At 42.8% G+C, this 19,617-nt stretch overlaps 1 pseudogene; it reads right to left on the bottom strand.

Moving 5' to 3' along the window:
- The window catches only part of LOC124023384, a 58,065-nt pseudogene extending 41,656 nt beyond the window's left edge, over nucleotides 1–16,409 (bottom strand).
- Between the last annotated feature and the right edge of the window lie 3,208 nt (nucleotides 16,410–19,617).

Raw genomic sequence — 19,617 nt, 5'->3', positions numbered from 1 at the left:
GAACCTTCACATCTGAGTGAGTTTGGAGTAAAGAGGAGGACCTTCACATCTGGGTGTAGTTTGGAGAAAGAGACCTTCACATCTGGTGTAGTTTGAGTAAACTGGACCTCACATCTAGGGAGTGTAGTTTGTAGTAAAGATGACCTTCCATCTGAGTGTAGTTTGAGTAAAGATGACCCACATCTGGAGTGTAGTTTGAGTAAAGATGACCTTCACATCTGAGTGTAGTTTGGAGAAAAGATGACCTTCACATCTGAGGGTGTTTACACTGATGTGGTTTGTAGTAAAGAGGACCTTCACATCTGAGTGTAGTTTGGAGTAAAGAGGACCTTCACATCTGAGTGTAGTTTGGAGAAAAGAGGACCTTCACATCTGAGTGTAGTTTGGAGAAAAGAGGACCTTCACATCTGAGTGTAGTTTGTAGAGGAAAAGAGGACCTTCACATCCAGGTGTAGTTTGAGGTAAAGTATACAGAGGACCTTCACATCCAGTGTAGTTTCACCTATAAAGAGGACCTTCACATCTGAGTGTGGTTTGGACCTATAGAGGACCTTCACATCTGGGTTAGTTTGGATTACCCAGAGGACCTTCACATCTGGTGTAGTTTGGAGAAAAGAGGACCTTCACATCTGAGTGTAGTTTGGAGTAAAGAGGAGGACCTTCACATCTGAGTGTAGTTTGGAGTAAAGAGGACCTTCACATCTGGGTGTAGTTTGGAGTAAGAGAGACCTTCACAGGGGACCTTCACATCTGAGTGTAGTTTGTAGTAAAGATGACCTTCACATCTGAGTGTAGTTTGTAGTAAAGATGACCTTCACATCTGAGTGTAGTTTGGAGTAAAGATGACCTTCACATCTGAGTGTAGTTTGGAGTAAAGATGACCTTCACATCTGAGTGTAGTTTGGAGTAAAGAGGACCTTCACATCTGAGTGTAGTTTGGAGTAAAGAGGACCTTCACATCTGAGTGGTTTGGAGAAAAGAGGACCTTCACATCTGAGTGTAGTTTGGAAAAGAGGAGGACCTTCACATCTGAGTGTAGTTTGGAGAAAAGAGGACCTTCACATCTGAGTGTAGTTTGGAGTAAAGAGAGGACCTTCACATCTGGGTGTCAGTAAAGAGGAGGACCTTCACATCTGAGTGTAGTTTGTATTCACCTAAAGAGGACCTTCACATCTGAGTGTAGTTTGGAGTAAAGAGAGGACCTTCACATCTGAGTGTAGTTTGGAGTAAAAGATGACCATCTGGGTGTAGTGTAAAGAGGACCTTCACATCTGAGTGTAGTTTGTAGTAAAGATGACCTTCACATCTGAGTGTAGTTTGGAGTAAAGATGACCTTCACATCTGAGGAGTTTACAGTAAAGATGACCTGAGTGTAGTTTCACCTCACATCTGAGTGTAGTTTGTAGTAAAGAGACCTTCACATCTGAGTGTAGTTTGAGTAAAGATGACCTTCACATCTGAGTGTAGTTTGGAGTAAAGAGGAGACCTTCACATCTACACAGTCTTCTTCATGACTTTATGTATTCCACTGAGGAGAGAAGTTACAGTGTGCTTCTGAGAGCACACACAGACACACAACTGTCACACACTGCTGTTCAAACACAGACACGCCCCCTCCACCTGCCTGTATGTATCTGCCAGACTTAATGCCAGCCTCCAGGACCTCCACAGGCAGGTGTTCAGTGTACTCTCTCTCCGTCCCCTCGCTCCCTTTCTCCTGCAGGGACTGAGCGAGCAGTACAGCCTCAGGGGCTGTCTGTACGTATTATCACCACAGACCGGCACTGTTCTACTAACCCAGTGTATCTGTTCACAGAGGAGGCTGCAGCTATAGTATACACTTGAACACAGTCTGAGGCTGTACTCCTGAAACTAGAAACAGAATCTCATTATCTCCTGATTGACTTGAATGGGCTGGGCCAGTTCTGACTCATTCTAGTTCTGTGCTACAGAAGACCAAGAGACATGCACAAGGTAACGATACACTGGCTGACAATATAGGAGATGTTTTACCTGTGTTTAGTAGGTGTAGGCTATTGAATCCATTTGAACCCACAACTCCGGGTTCACTCTTACCCAACGGAGCCACACAGGACCGACAACATAGTATACACTATACCAACTGAGAGAAAACTGATCTGAATGTACCCGGTTCTGTATGGGTCCTTTTGAGTATGTTCCCAAGGTTCCATTACCCAGGTATACCTGGAGTACCTATAGAGGAGTATTCAGCAGGGTTCTCATTACCAGGTATTCACCTGAGGCTCATTACCCAGGTATTCTGTCACAGAGGAGTATTCAGCAGGGTTCTCATTACCCAGGTATTCACCTATAGAGGAGTATTCAGCAGGGTTCTCATTACCCAGGTATTCTCCTATAGAGGAGTATTCAGCAGGGTTCTCATTACCCAGGTATTCACCTATAGAGGATCAGTATTCAGCAGGGTTCTCATTACCCAGGTATTCACCTATAGAGGAGTATTCAGCAGGGTTCTCATTACCCAGGTATTCACCTATAGAGGAGTATTCAGCAGGGTTCTCATTACCCAGGTATTCACCTATAGAGGAGTATTCAGCAGGGTTCTCATTACCCAGGTATTCACCTATAGAGGAGTATTCAGCAGGGTTCTCATTACCCAGGTATTCACCTATAGAGGAGTATTCAGCAGGGTTCTCATTACAGGTATTCACCAGGTATTCACAGGGTTCCTATTCCCAAGGTATTCACCTATAGAGGAGTATTCAGCAGGGTTCTCATTACCCAGGTATTCACCTATAGAGGAGTATTCAGCAGGGTTCTATTACCCAGGTATTCACCTATAGAGGAGTATTCAGCAGGGTTCTCATTACCCAGGTATTCACCTATAGAGGAGTATTCAGCAGGGTTCTCATTACCCAGGTATTCACCTAGAGGGATCAGAGGATTACCCAGGTATTCACCACAGTATTCAGCAGGGTTCTCATTACCCAGGTATTCACCTATAGAGGAGTATTCAGCAGGGTTCTCATTACCCAGGTATTCACCTATAGAGGTATTCATCAGTATTCAGCAGGGTTCTCATTACCCAGGTATTCACCTATAGAGGATCAGTATTCACAGGATTCTCATTACCCAGGTATTCACCTATAGAGGATCAGTATTCAGCAGGATTCTCATTACCCAGGTATTCACCTATAGAGGATCACCTGTATTCAGAGGGTATTCAGTTCATTACCCAGGTATTCACCTATAGAGGATCAGTATTCAGCAGGGTTCTCATTACCCAGGTATTCTCCTATAGAGGAGTATTCAGCAGGGTTCTCATTACCCAGGTATTCACCTATAGAGGAGTATTCAGCAGGGTTCTCATTACCCAGGTATTCACCTATAGAGATTCAGTATTCAGCAGGGTTCTCATTACCCAGGTATTCACCTACAGTGCCTTGCGAAAGTATTCGGCCCCCTTGAACTTTGCGACCTTTTGCCACATTTCAGGCTTCAAACAAAGATATAAAACTGTATTTTTTTGTGAAGAATCAACAACAAGTGGGACACAATCATGAAGTGGAACGACATTTATTGGATATTTCAAACTTTTTTAACAAACCAAAAACTGAAAAATTGGGCGTGCAAAATTACTGGTGTGTACTATAGTGTTTACCTGTGTACAGAGGACGTAGACACCACAGTTGAGGCTGTGTGTACTATAGTGTTTACCTGTGTACAGAGGACGTAGACACCACAGTTGAGGCTGTGTGTACTATAGTGTTTACCTGTGTACAGAGGACGTAGACACCACAGTTGAGGCTGTGTGTACTATAGTGTTTACCTGTGTACAGAGGACGTAGACACCACAGTTGAGGCTGTGTGTACTATAGTGTTTACCTGTGTACAGAGGACGTAGACACCACAGTTGAGGCTGCTGTACTCTGCCACAGCGGTCTGGTCTTCAGTGATCATCACTACTGGCTTCAGACCTGCCAGGTGGTCATGGTACCACACCGCAGCATGATACACACACCTACGGGGAGGGAGACGAGGACACACCTGCATTACCACACATCTACAGGGAGGGAGACGAGGACACACCTGCATTACCACACACCTACAGGGAGGGAGACGAGGACACACCTGCATTACCACACACCTACAGGGAGGGAGACGAGGACACACCTGCATTACCACACACCTACAGGGAGGGAGACGAGGACACACCTGCATTACCACACACCTACAGAGAGGGAGACGAGGACACACCTGCATTACCACACACCTACAGGGAGGGAGACGAGGACACACCTGCATTACCACACACCTACAGGGAGGGAGACGAGGACACACCTGCATTACCACACACCTACAGGGAGGGAGACGAGGACACACCTGCATTACCACACACCTACAGGGAGGGAGACGAGGACACACCTGCATTACCACACACATACAGATACACAGAGTGATGCCTAAACACGCACGCACGCACGCACACACACACACACACACACACACACACACACACACACACACACGCACGCACGCACGCACGCACGCACGCACGCACGCACAATTCCAATGTACTTATTATGTACCTACAAATGGCAACAAACTTGACTTGCATTAACTGGCTTAATATTGGGTTTTACAGTCGGAGGAGGAGGAGGATGAAGAGGAGGATGAAGGCAGAGGAGTAGGGGAAGGAGGAAGAAGGTGGAGGAGGACGAAGAGGATGATGAAGTAGGAGGATGAAGAGGAGGATGAAGGCAGAGGAGTAGGGGAAGGAGGAAGAAGGTGGAGGAGGATGAAGAGGATGATGAAGTAGGAGGATGAAGAGGAGGATGAAGGCAGAGGAGTAGGGGAAGGAGGAAGAAGGTGGAGGAGGATGAAGAGGATGATGAAGTAGGAGGATGAAGAGGAGGATGAAGGCAGAGGAGTAGGGGAAGGAGGAAGAAGGTGGAGGATGATGAGGTAGGAGGATGAAGGCAGAGGAAGAAGGCAGAGGAGGAAGAAGGCAGAGGAGGATGAAGGCAGAGGAAGAAGGCAGAGGAGGAAGAAGGCAGAGGAGGAAGAAGGCAGAGGAGGAAGAAGGCAGAGGAGGAAGAAGGCAGAGGAGGAAGAAGGCAGAGGAGGATGAAGGCAGAGGAGGATGAAGGCAGAAGAAGAAGGAGGAAGAAGAAAGCAGAGGAGGATGAAGGCGGAATAGGATAAAGAGGATGAAGAAGGAGGAGGATTTTATTTGATTTATTATACCAGTCAAGTCAGTTAATAACAAATTCTTATTTTCAATGACGGCCTAGGAACAGTGGGTTAACTGCCTTGTTCAGGGGCAGAACGACAGATTTTTACCTTGTCAGCTCAGTGATTCAATCTAGCAACCTTTCAGTTACTGGCCCAACACTCTAACCACTAGGCTACCTTTCAGTTACTGGCCCAACACTCTAACCACTAGGCTACCTTTCAGTTACTGGCCCAACACTCTAACCACTAGGCTACCTTTCAGTTACTGGCCCAACACTCTAACCACTAGGCTACCTTTCAGTTATTGGCCCAACACTCTAACCACTAGGCTACCCGCCACCCCAGGATGAAGGAGGAGGATGAAGGCGGAGGATGAAGACGGAGGAGGTGGTGTAGGAAGGCCACTCACCTGGTCTGCCATTTGTCCTGCGGCTCTCCCTTTTCTCTGGGGCAGTAGGAATACTCCTGGAACTCGTTGGCAAACAGGATACAGTGATGACGGGGGTCCTTCAGCAAGCTGCGTAGTCGGTTGTACTGCCTGATAGAAACAATTCATTTTCTACTCAGAGTGCATCGTTGTGCTGATATAAAGTGGGATAAAACAAATACCGTAAAATAGTAGACAAGATATAAACAACATAAAAGATAACAAGATAACAAGAAATAGCAGAGGGCAACTCATGAAGCATGGTCTCATGTAGTACAATGAAGTACCATGTAGTACCATGAAGTATGGTCTCATGTAGTACAATGAAGTACCATGTAGTACCATGAAGTATGGTCTCATGTAGTACAATGAAGTACCATGTAGTACCATGAAGTATGGTCTCATGTAGTACCATGAAGTACCATGTAGTATGGTCTCATGTAGTACCATGTAGTACCATGAAGTATGGTCTCATGTAGTACCATGAAGTATGGTCTCATGTAGTACAATGAAGTACCATGAAGTATGGTCTCATGTAGTACCATGAAGTATGGTCTCATGTAGTACAATGAAGTACCATGAAGTATGGTCTCATGTAGTACCATGAAGTACCATGAAGTATGGTCTCATGTAGTACCATGAAGTATGGTCTCATGTAGTACAATGAAGTACCATGAAGTACCATGAAGTACCATGAAGTATGGTCTCATGTAGTACCATGAAGTATGGTCTCATGTAGTACCATGAAGTACCATGAAGTATGGTCTCATGTAGTACCATGAAGTATGGTCTCATATAGTACCATGAAGTACCATGAAGTATGGTCTCATGAAGTACCATGAAGTATGGTCTCATGTAGTACCATGAAGTACCATGAAGTATGGTCTCATGTAGTACCATGAAGTATGGTCTCATATAGTACCATGAAGTACCATGAAGTATGGTCTCATGTAGTACCATGAAGTACCATGAAGTATGGTATCATGTAGTACCATGAAGTACCATGAAGTATGGTCTCATGTAGTACCATGAAGTACCATGAAGTATGGTCTCATGTAGTACCATGAAGTACCATGAAGTATGGTCTCATGAAGTACCATGAAGTATGGTCTCATATAGTACCATGAAGTACCATGAAGTATGGTCTCATGTAGTACCATGAAGTATGGTCTCATATAGTACCATGAAGTACCATGAAGTATGGTCTCATGTAGTACCATGAAGTACCATGAAGTATGGTATCATGTAGTACCATGAAGTACCATGAAGTATGGTCTCATGTAGTACCATGAAGTACCATGAAGTATGGTCTCATGAAGTACCATGAAGTACCATGAAGTACCATGAAGTATGGTCTCATGTAGTACCATGAAGTACCATGAAGTATGGTATCATGTAGTACCATGAAGTACCATGAAGTATGGTCTCATGTAGTACCATGAAGTACCATGAAGTATGGTATCATGTAGTACCATGAAGTACCATGAAGTATGGTCTCATGTAGTACCATGAAGTACCATGAAGTATGGTATCATGTAGTACCATGAAGTACCATGAAGTATGGTCTCATGTAGTACCATGAAGTATGGTCTCATATAGTACCATGAAGTACCATGAAGTATGGTCTCATGAAGTACCATGAAGTATGGTATCATGAAGTACCATGAAGTACCATGAAGTATGGTCTCATGTAGTACCATGAAGTACCATGAAGTATGGTCTCATGAAGTACCATGAAGTATGGTCTCATGAAGTACCATGAAGTACCATGAAGTATGGTCTCATGAAGTACCATGAAGTACCATGAAGTCTGGTCTCATGAAGTACCATGAAGTATGGTCTCATGAAGTACCATGAAGTACCATGAAGTATGGTCTCATGAAGTACCATGAAGTATGGTCTCATGTAGTACCATGAAATACCATGAAGTATGGTCTCATGTAGTACCATGAAGTACCATGAAGTATGGTCTCATGAAGTACCATGAAGTACCATGAAGTATGGTCTCATGAAGTACCATGAAGTATGGTCTCATATAGTACCATGAAGTACCATGAAGTATGGTCTCATGAAGTACCAAGAAGTATGGTCTCATATAGTACCATGAAGTACCATGAAGTATGGTCTCATGTAGTACTATTAAGTACCATGAAGTATGGTCTCATGAAGTACCATGAAGTATGGTCTCATGTAGTACCATGAAGTACCATGAAGTATGGTCTCATGAAGTACCATGAAGTACCATGAAGTACCATGAAGTACCATGAAGTATGGTCTCATGTAGTACCATGTAGTACCATGAAGTATGGTCTCATGAAGTACCATGAAGTATAGTCCTAGATCTGACACCAGCTACAGCAGTAACTTTAAAGTACTTACGTAAAAAATACTTTAAAGTACTTAAGTAAAAATTATTTAAAGTACTTACATTAAAAATACTTTAAAGTACTTAAGTAAAAATACTTTAAAGTACTACTTAAGTAGTTTTTTGGGGTTTTCTGTACTTTACTATTGTCACGTTGGTTGAATGGAGGATGTGAATACATTCTTCTTTTTAATGAAACGAAGAACACTTAAACTTTACAAAACAACAAAACGAACACGACACTATATATATAAACAAGTGCAGACACAGGCACTAACACATAGACAATAACCCACGGAATAACCCAAGGAATATGGCTGCCTAAATATGGTTCCCAATCAGAGACAATGATAAACAGCTGCCTCTTATTGAGAACCAATCTAGGCAACCATAGACATACATAAACACCTAGACTACTAAACACCAATAGACATACAAAACCCCTAGACAGGTCCATACACACACACATCAGTTACGTTCACACCCTGACCGAACCAAAATAATAAAGAAAACAAAGAATACACCGGTCAGGGCGTGACAACTATTTATATATTTGACAACTTTAACGTCCTTACATTCCTAAAGAAAATTATGTATTTTTTTTATTCCATACATTTTCCCTGACATCTAAAAGTACTCGTTCAATTTTTTAAACGCTTAGCAGGACAGGAAAATTGTCTAATTCACACACTTGTCAAGAGAACATCTCTGGTCGTCCCCACAGCCTCTGATCTGGCGGACTCACTAAACACATGCTTGGTTTGTAAATTATGTCTGAGTGTTGGAGCGTGCCTCTGGCTATTTGTAAATTAAAAAACACAAGAAAATGATGCCGCCTGGTTTGCTTTATATAAGGAATTTAAATGATTCACACTTTTACTTTGACTTTTGATACTTCAGTATATGTTAGCAATTATATTTATTTGTAATACTTTAAGTATATGTAAAACCAAATACTTTCAGACTTTTAAGTAGTAAGTAGTATTTCACCGGGTGACTTTCACTTTAACTTGAGTCATTTTCTATCGAGGCATCTTCACCTCTACTCAGGTATCTTTACCTCTACTCAGGTATCTTTACCTCTACTCAGGTATCTTCACCTCTACTCAGGTATCTTTACCTCTACTCAGGTATCTTTACCTCTACTCAGGTATCTTCACCTCTACTCAGGTATCTTTACCTCTACTCAGGTATCTTCACCTCTACTCAGGTATCTTCACCTCTACTCAGGTATCTTTACCTCTACTCAGGTATCTTCACCTCTACTCAGGTATCTTTACCTCTACTCAGGTATCTTCACCTCTACTCAGGTATCTTTACCTCTACTCAGGTATCTTTACCTCTACTCAGGTATCTTCACCTCTACTCAGGTATCTTCACCTCTACTCAGGTATCTTCACCTCTACTCAGGTATCTTCACCTCTACTCAGGTATCTTTACCTCTACTCAGGCATCTTCACCTCTACTCAGGTATCTTCACCTCTACTCAGGTATCTTTACCTCTACTCAGGTATCTTCACCTCTACTCAGGTATCTTCACCTCTACTCAGGTATCTTCACCTCTACTCAGGTATCTTCACCTCTACTCAGGTATCTTTACCTCTACTCAGGTATCTTTACCTCTACTCAGGTATCTTTACCTCTACTCAGGTATCTTCACCTCTACTCAGGTATCTTCACCTCTACTCAGGTATCTTTACCTCTACTCAGGCATCTTCACCTCTACTCAGGTATCTTCACCTCTACTCAGGTATCTTCACCTCTACTCAGGTATCTTCACCTCTACTCTACTCAGGTATCTTTACAGGTATCTCTACTCAGGTATCTTTACCTCTACTCAGGTATCTTCACCTCTACTCAGGCATCTTCACCTCTACTCAGGTATCTTCACCTCTACTCAGGTATCTTCACCTCTACTCAGGTATCTTCACCTCTACTCAGGTATCTTTACCTCTACTCAGGTATCTTTACCTCTACTCAGGTATCTTCACCTCTACTCAGGTATCTTCACCTCTACTCAGGTATCTTCACCTCTACTCAGGTATCTTCACCTCTACTCAGGTATCTTCACCTCTACTCAGGTATCTTCACCTCTACTCAGGTATCTTCACCTCTACTCAGGTATCTTTACCTCTACTCAGGTATCTTTACCTCTACTCAGGTATCTTCACCTCTACTCAGGTATCTTCACCTCTACTCAGGTATCTTCACCTCTACTCAGGTATCTTCACCTCTACTCAGGTATCTTCACCTCTACTCAGGTATCTTCACCTCTACTCAGGTATCTTCACCTCTACTCAGGTATCTTCACCTCTACTCAGGTATCTTCACCTCTACTCAGGTATCTTTACCTCTACTCAGGTATCTTCACCTCTACTCAGGTATCTTTACCTCTACTCAGGTATCTTTACCTCTACTCAGGTATCTTTACCTCTACTCAGGTATCTTTACCTCTACTCAGGTATCTTTACCTCTACTCAGGTATCTTTACCTCTACTCAGGTATCTTTACCTCTACTCAGGTATCTTTACCTCTACTCAGGTATCTTTACCTCTGCTCAGGTATGACAGTTGTGTACTTTTTCCACCACTGCTAATAACCTTGTAGCCTAATAACCTTGTAACGTACAGTATGTAGCCTACTAACCTAGTAACCTTCAGTATGTAGCATAATAACCGTGTAGCCTACAGTATGTAGCCTAATAACCTAGTAGCATACAGTATGTAGCCTACTAACCTAGTAACCTTCAGTATGTAGCATAATAACCGTGTAGCCTACAGTATGTAGCCTAATAACCAGTAGTAGCATAACAGTATGTAGCCTAATAACCTACAGTATGTAGCACTAACCTAGTAACAGTATACAGTATGTAGCCTAATAAACCCAGTATGTAGTAGTAGCCTACAGTATGTAGCCTAATAACTAGTAGCAGTATGTAGCCTAATAACCTAGTAGTAGCCTACAGTATGTAGCCTAATAACCATATGTACAGTATGTAGCCTAATAACCTAGTAACCTACAGTATGTAGCCTACTAACCTAGTAACCTTCAGTATGTAGCCTACAGTATGTAGCCTAATAACCTAGTAGCCTACAGTATGTAGCCTACTAACCTAGTAACCTTCAGTATGTAGCCTAATAACCGTAGTAACCTACAGTATGTAGTAGCCTAATAACCGTGTAGCCTACAGTATGTAGCCTAAATAACCTCAGTATGTAGCCTAATAACATAGTAACCTACAGTATGTAGCCTAATAACCTCGTAGCCTACAGTATGTAGCCTAATAACCTTGTAGCCTAATAACCTCGTAGCCTAATAACATAGTAACCTACAGTATGTAGCCTAATAAAGCCCTAGCCTACAGTATGTAGCCTAAGCAACCTATGTAGCCTACAGTATGTACCCTAGCAACCTACAGTATGTAGCCTAATAACCTTGTAGCCTAATAACCTTGTAGCCTACAGTATGTACCTAGCAACCTACAGTATGTAGCCTAAAAACCTTGTAGCCTAATAAACTTGTAGCCTAATAACCTAGCAACCTACAGTATGTAGCCTAATAACCTCGTAGCCTAATAATCTCGTAGCCTAATAACCGTGTAGCCTAATAACCTTGTAGCCTAATAACCTTGTAGCCTACAGTATGTAGCCTAATAACCTTGTAGCCTACAGTATGTACCCTAGCAACCTACAGTATGTAGCCTAATAACCTTGTAGCCTAATAGTATGTAGCCTAATAACCTTAGCAACCTACAGTATGTAGCCTAATAACCTTGTAGCCTAATAAACTTGTAGCCTAATAACCTAGCAACCTACCCGTAGCCTAATAACCGTGTAGCCTAATAACCTTGTAGCCTAATAACCTTGTAGCCTACAGTATAGCCTAATAACTTGTAGCCTACAGTATAGCCTAATAACCTAGCCAATAACCCACAGTATGTGATAACCTACAGTATATGATAACCTACAGTATGTGATAACCTACAGTATGTGATAACCTACAGTATGTGATAACCTACAGTATGTGATAACCTACAGTATGTGATAACCTACAGTATGTGATAACCCACAGTATGTGATAACCCACAGTATGTGATAACCTACAGTATGTGATAACCTACAGTATGTGATAAACTACAGTATGTGATAACCTACAGTATGTGATAACCTACAGTATGTGATAACCCACAGTATGTGATAACCTACAGTATGTGATAACCCACAGTATGTGATAACCTACAGTATGTGATAGCCTACAGTATGTGATAACCTACAGTATGTGATAACCCACAGTATGTGATAACCTACAGTATGTGATAACCTACAGTATGTGATAACCCACAGTATGTGATAACCTACAGTATGTGATAACCCACAGTATGTGATAACCTACAGTATGTGATAACCCACAGTATGTGATAACCTACAGTATGTGATAACCCACAGTATGTGATAGCCTACAATATGTGATAACCTACAGTATGTGATAACCCACAGTATGTGATAACCCACAGTATGTGATAACCTACAGTATGTGATAACCTACAGTATGTGATAACCCACAGTATGTGATAACCTACAGTATGTGATAACCTACAGTATGTGATAACCTACAGTATGTGATAACCCACAGTATGTGATAACCTACAGTATGATAACCCACAGTATGTGATAACCCACAGTATGTGATAACCCACAGTATGTGATAACCCACAGTATGTGATAACCCACAGTATGTGATAACCTACAGTATGTGATAACCCACAGTATGTGATAACCCACAGTATGTGATAACCCACAGTATGTGATAACCCACAGTATGTGATAACCCACAGTATGTGATAACCTACAGTATGTGATAACCCACAGTATGTGATAACCCACAGTATGTAATAACCTACAGTATGTGATAACCCAATACAAATCTTTCCTACCAACAGGATAGCGTGTCAGTGGGTATAGCAGAGACTCCCTGACTCAGCGGTTCGTCCTGGGGTCCCCTGTGTGTTTTAGTGAATAGAGCTCTGCAATTTAACCAACTACACAGCATGACATCAGCACAACACACACACACACACTCACACACACAAAACCCGAAGACTCTGAAAAGTGAAGCCTCGTCACGTTAACGATGCAACAGATTTATAAAACGGGAGCTAACGGAAACAAAAGGAGACGAGGACGAGGCTGCTGAAAGTCTACCGGGACTGTTATTTACACTAAGTCATCAACTTCGAAACAGGAACAAACACCAATGTGTGTGTATTCTATAAGAGCCGTATACTGTTAGAAGGGGCTACATTATTCATCCACAGGCCACATCCTGTTTAAGCTTGATCAGCATCGCCGTGCTGTAATGAGGTTGTGTTTTTTTACCCACTCCCGATTGGTGGATTTCTATTGAAGGTAATATGGAGGAAGTTGTCCTCTACGTATCACTCGATCACCTCCGACGAGGACTTGAGCCTACACTACACGTCGCCTCAGAGAGGTCGCGGCATGGCCGCGGCTGTGCGGACACCTAAAGAGCTGTCTCCGAGGCGGTGTTGAAGATGTACCCTTGGCCATTTAGGTCTACTACACCTGTGTCCTCCACTATGATAGATATGTCATAAGGTGTAGCTATAACACACCTGTCTCCTCCACTATGATAGATATGTCATAATGTGTAGGTTTAACACACCTGTGTCCTCCACTATGATAGATATGTCATAATGTGTAGGTATAACTCACCTGTGTCCTCCACTATGATAGATATGATATGTCACTAATCACATCAGTAACTGGCATCACTCACATCAGTAACTGGCATCACTCACATCAGTAACTGGCATCACTCACATCAGTAACTGGCATCACTGGCATCACGCAGCAGCAACTGGCATCACATCAGCAACTGGCATCAGTAACTGGCATCACTCACATCAGTAACTGGCATCACTCACATCAGTAACTGGCATCACTCACATCAGTAACTGGGCACTGGCATCACTCACATCAGTAACTGGCATCATCACATCAGTAACTGGCATCACTCACATCAGTAACTGGCATCACTCATGTCAGCAACTGGCATCACTCACATCAGTAACTGGCATCACTCACATCAGTAACTGGCATCACTCACATCAGTAACTGGCATCACTTGGTGTCACTGATCTTTGGGCTGCAGTCTCTACAGTTTACCTTGCTATTATGTATTGTTCTTTGCTGATAAAAGTATCAAACTATTTGTCGTGGAATCGTATTCCAGTGGGTGACTGCCGTCTAGGGTCAAAGGTCATGTCAGAGGTCAGGGTCAATATGAATAAAAAGTAACCTCGTAGTAAGACAACAGATAAACACATCTGATCTGCCTATAATTCATTTGGCTGGACAATAAAAAAAAAACTCTCTCTGTTTCACTCTATGAGCAGTTACTGTTATTTTGGTTGGTAGGACAGTACTATTCTGTACCCATGAGATAGTCATTGGAGAGGCTGTCCTGTTCTGTCCCCATGACATAGTCATTGGAGAGGTGTACTGTTCTGTCCCCATGACATAGTCATTGGAGAGGCTGTCCTGTTCTGTCCCCATGACATAGTCATTGGAGAGGTGTACTGTTCTGTCCCCATGACATAGTCATTGGAGAGGCTGTTCTGTCCCCATGACATAGTCATTGGAGAGGTGTACTGTTCTGTCCCCATGACATAGTCATTGGAGAGGTGTACTGTTCTGTCCCCATGACATAGTCATTGGAGAGGTGTACTGTTCTGTCCCCATGACATAGTCATTGGAGAGGTGTACTGTTCTGTCCCCATGACATAGTCATTGGAGAGGTGTACTGTTCTGTCCCCATGACATAGTCATTGGAGAGGTGTACTGTTCTGTCCCCATGACATAGTCATTGGAGAGGTGTACTGTTCTGTCCCCATGACATAGTCATTGGAGAGGTGTCAATCTACTGTTCTGTCCCCATGACATAGTCATTGGAGAGGTGTAGCTACTGTCTGCCCTCTCACGAATGGTAGATGTCTCAGTACTACTGTCTGCCCTCTCACTAATGGTAGATGTCTCAGTACTACTGTCTGCCCTCTCACTAATGGTAGATGTCTCAGTACTACTGTCTGCCCTCTCACTAATGGTAGATGTCTCATTACTACTGTCTGCCCCAACACCAATGGTAGATGTCTCAGTACTACTGTCTGTCCTCTCACTAATGGTAGATGTCTCAGTACTACTGTCTGCCCCAACACCAATGGTAGATGTCTCAGTACTACTGTCTGCCCCAACACCAATGGTAGATGTCTCAGTACTACTGTCTGCCCCAACACCAATGGTAGATGTCTCAGTACTACTGTCTGCCCCAACACCAATGGTATAAAGGCCTAGTTACTCAACATGTGTTACAGTAATTATCTATATGTAGGGTGAAGGCATGTAGCTCCTGTACCTGCGTCCTCTGCTGTGTTGGACAGCCTGGCAGGCAGTCTGAGTGAACACTATCCCCTGGATCTCTGTAAACTCCAGAATCTCCATAAAGTCCCTCGTCACGCCTGCATCAGGCATCACATAGTGAGTCACCTCTCCAGACAGCACCTTGCCCTCTGCTGGGACAGAACAGGGAGGAGAGAGAGAGAGAGAGAGAGAGAGAGAGAGAGAGAGAGAGAGAGAGAGAGAGAGAGAGAGAGAGAGAGAGAGAGGGTTAATCTGTCAACTAATCAATCTAGAAAAGGGATAGTGTATGATGAGGGTGTTTGAGCAGGTGTACTCTGTCTCTGTTAGGTATGAACAGGTTCAGACTCTACCATGTCTTGAAGGAGATCATTTCAAACACAGCAACACTGTTGTCAACAACATCCACGTCTATTCGTAGCTATACGCATTTATGCACAGGAGTCTAAGTCGTCTTATCTACCTTTACTGTGAAGGCCATCATCATTATTTTCTTGCTATTGTACTTAGGAACTAGCTGTTAAAAGGGTGACACGTGTTGTTACGGTGTAACAACTAACATCACGTGACAGTGTGATACAATAAGGGAAACATCATAGTTTACCTTATGTCTTGTTGTAAATTCAGCTAGTTAGCATGTTACATTTACGTTTCCCTAAAATGTGACGGACATCAAAAGGAAGACTTATAGATAATTTTATTTTGTAAAACCTGACTTTACCGTTGGCGCATTGTGCCTGACAGAGAGAGCTGTAGCAGGGAACATGTTCTCTCAAATAATGTTCCCGGACCACACGGACCTTCCGTCCTCGGGAACTCTTCAAATGCAACACCTTCTCGGTCTTAATCATTGTCACCCCGCTTCATAGAAAACGTTTTTGGGACGATTGTTTTTGAAAGATTAGCTGCTGTTGACAAGACAAGCGGGAACCGATTCCGAAGTTGTAAACAAACCATTCAAGTCCAGGAAGCACACTGCGCAAACGCGGCGGGCTCGTCGAGTTGACGTCATCAATCCCATACACACACACACACACACACACACACACACACACACACACACACACACACACACACACACACACACACACACACACACACACACACACACACACACACACACACACACACACACACACACACACACACACTTTTTCTTACAGATTATAAATGTCTTTAGAAGAGCGGAAAACAATATGTTAACATTTCCAGTTTAAACCTTTGTTGGATGCAGTGCACTGTCATGAGTGATTTCAATGTGCTTGTATATCCCTGCCCTGACACCAGAAATTAAATTCCCTTTGGAAAATAAAGCTATTTAAGTCCATTTAAAGCCAAAGCGAATTGTATATATATATATATGCCATTTAGCAGACGCTTTTATCCAAAGCGACTTACAGTCATGTGTGCATACATTCTACGAATTGCACCGATGATTGATTTCTCAACTGATTCATTGTGACAATATGCAACAGTTTGTTTCTCCACCGATGTTAATGTTCTATGCTATTTTTTTAGATATGAGTTAATCAAACTATAATAATCATATCCAAACCAATGTGATCTTTTGATGTTATAATTAATTATTATCGTTATATTACGTGATATTATTTAATTTATTTTTAATTCTTTTTAATCCCAGGACCCCGTCCCCGTTTTAGTTCTCTCTTTATGTAGTGTTGTGTTGTCTCTCGTGTTGTGATGTGTGTTTTGTCCTATATTTATATTCATATTGTATTTTTTAAATGTTATTTTAATCCCAGGCCCCTGTTCCCGCAGGAGGTCTTTGCCTTTTGGTAGGCCGTCATTGTAAATAAGAATTTGTTCTTAACTGACTTTCCTAATTAAATAATCTTTTTAATAAATAAATAAAATATATAAATATATATTTATGAATGGGCACATGTCCATGTAGGCCTGGTAAATTCGAATAGAAGTCAGTCAATTCAGGAAGTTAATTTAAATAACAATAACAAAATGGAAGAAAAAAAACGGCATCTATTTTCAAACTGACAGCAGAAGTTATTTATGTCAAAAGTGTTTCAATAGTTTTTTTATTTTGAATAAAAATCCCCTTCTGAACTGACTGCTTTCAATCCGAATTGACCCGAGCCCTGCTACCGGAGATGAGAGCGTATCTGAATTGACTCCAGCCCTGGTACCGGAGATGAGAGCGTATCTGAATTGACCCGAGCCCTGGTACCGGAGATGAGAGCGTATCTGAATTGACCCGAGCCCTGGTACCGGAGATGAGAGCGTATCTGAATTGACCCTAGCCCTGGTACCGGAGATGAGAGCGTATCTGAATTGACCCGAGCCCTGGTACCGGAGATGAGAGCGTATCTGAATTGACCCTAGGCCTGGTACCGGAGATGAGAGCATATCTGAATTGACCCGAGCCCTGGTACCGGAGATGAGAGCGTATCTGAATTGACCCTAGCCCTGGTACCGGAGATGAGAGCGTATCTGAATTGACCCGAGCCCTGGTACCGGAGATGAGAGCGTATCTGAATTGACCCGAGCCCTGGTACCGGAGATGAGAGCGTATCTGAATTGACCCCAGCCCTGGTACCGGAGATGAGAGCGTATCTGAATTGACCCTAGCCCTGGTACCGGAGATGAGAGCGTATCTGAATTGACCCGAGCCCTGGTACCGGAGATGAGAGCGTATCTGAATTGACCCGAGCCCTGGTACCGGAGATGAGAGCGTATCTGAATTGACCCTAGCCCTGGTACCGGAGATGAAAGCGTATCTGAATTGACCCCAGCCCTGTTACCGGAGATGAGAGCGTATCTGAATTGACCCCAGCCCTGGTACCGGAGATGAGAGCCTTCGTGACGTCACTGGTATTTAAATGATCCGCGCTCGAGCGCCAGTTGCAGTGTGGATAGAAGCGATGCGCGAGAGAAGTGAGGAGCGAAGATCATTGACGCTTTAGGGGCTTGACTGTACAACCTTACGCGACAATTTATCCACAATTGAATCGACTTTCGCCACAGGAAATATATTATCCTTATTTACCAGGTGCGTACGACATTGTTGAACGATAGGCTACACATCTAAAGACTGTCTCTGGGAAGGAAGAGATCACAGAACACAGAAAAGGTAGGCTTCTCCGTCTCCGGGAATTTTTCTAATGCCATTGAGTTCAGCAAAGTTCTACAGAATATGTTTTAATGCCCATTAATTGCTCGTCTTTGGTAAGTGTCACGTCTCAAGTGCTGCTGGGATAATTGCTATGTCTCAAGTGTTGTTGCAAGGTCTGATTATGCTTGTTAATTAGTTGCGGTGTGATAGAGTAGTCTATAATGTGATTGGGTCCTTCAAAGATATTGATGCTGAGAAGTATTGTGTTTGTGAGTATGCTTCCGTTAGGTTGAATTGTGTTTTGTAGCCTATCTGCTTCTATTCGAGTTAAATTGTAAATGTAATGTCTATTGAACTATTTGAAACTGTTAGGCTATATTTCTAAAAACCTCTGTACCAGAGGGTGCATTTTTTTTAAAGGGGTAATTTCTGCATTTGATTAGATTTACCACGTTATTAATGTATGCCATTTTTAGCAGACGCTTTTATCCAAAGCGACTTACAGTCATGTGCGCATACATTCTACGTATGGGTGGTCCCGGGAATCGAACCCACTACCCTGGCGTTACAAGCGCCATGCTCTACCAACTGAGCTACAGAAGGACCATGCATGTTGCCACGTAACAATGGGACAGGAAGTGCTTACATCTAAAGAAACCTCCAGCGGAGAGGTATTGTTTTAGGAGTTGTTTGATTATTTGGAACCCCTTGAGCCCACAACGGGGGACTTATCTCCCAACAGTCCTATGAAAAAAAGCATAAAACACATCACATATGTTACAGTGTTAAAGTATTTTACAGTAGCCTAGAAACCCCGTTGGAGTTGCATCCCCTTGAATTATCACTGTCTCTGTGGGACGAGATTCAAGAACGTTCACTTCTATTCACAAGTTGCTGTGAGAAAGCGAATGTACAAAGCAATAGGAGGGTTTTTGATGTTGATGAGGTCTGACAGGAGACCGTCATGGTCTAAAATGAGGTGGGTTTCGTTCCCAAAAGGCTCCCTTAAATTACCAATATAGTGCACTACTTTAGACCAAAGCTGATCGAAAGCAGTGCACTATATAGGGAATAGGGTACCAGAGTCCTA

This window comes from Oncorhynchus gorbuscha, unplaced genomic scaffold (genome assembly GCF_021184085.1).
Source record: "Oncorhynchus gorbuscha isolate QuinsamMale2020 ecotype Even-year unplaced genomic scaffold, OgorEven_v1.0 Un_scaffold_1623, whole genome shotgun sequence".
Lineage (NCBI taxonomy): Eukaryota > Metazoa > Chordata > Actinopteri > Salmoniformes > Salmonidae > Oncorhynchus > Oncorhynchus gorbuscha.
The sequence above is the reverse complement of the archived record's forward strand: the minus strand, read 5'-3'. Positions and strand labels throughout refer to the sequence as shown.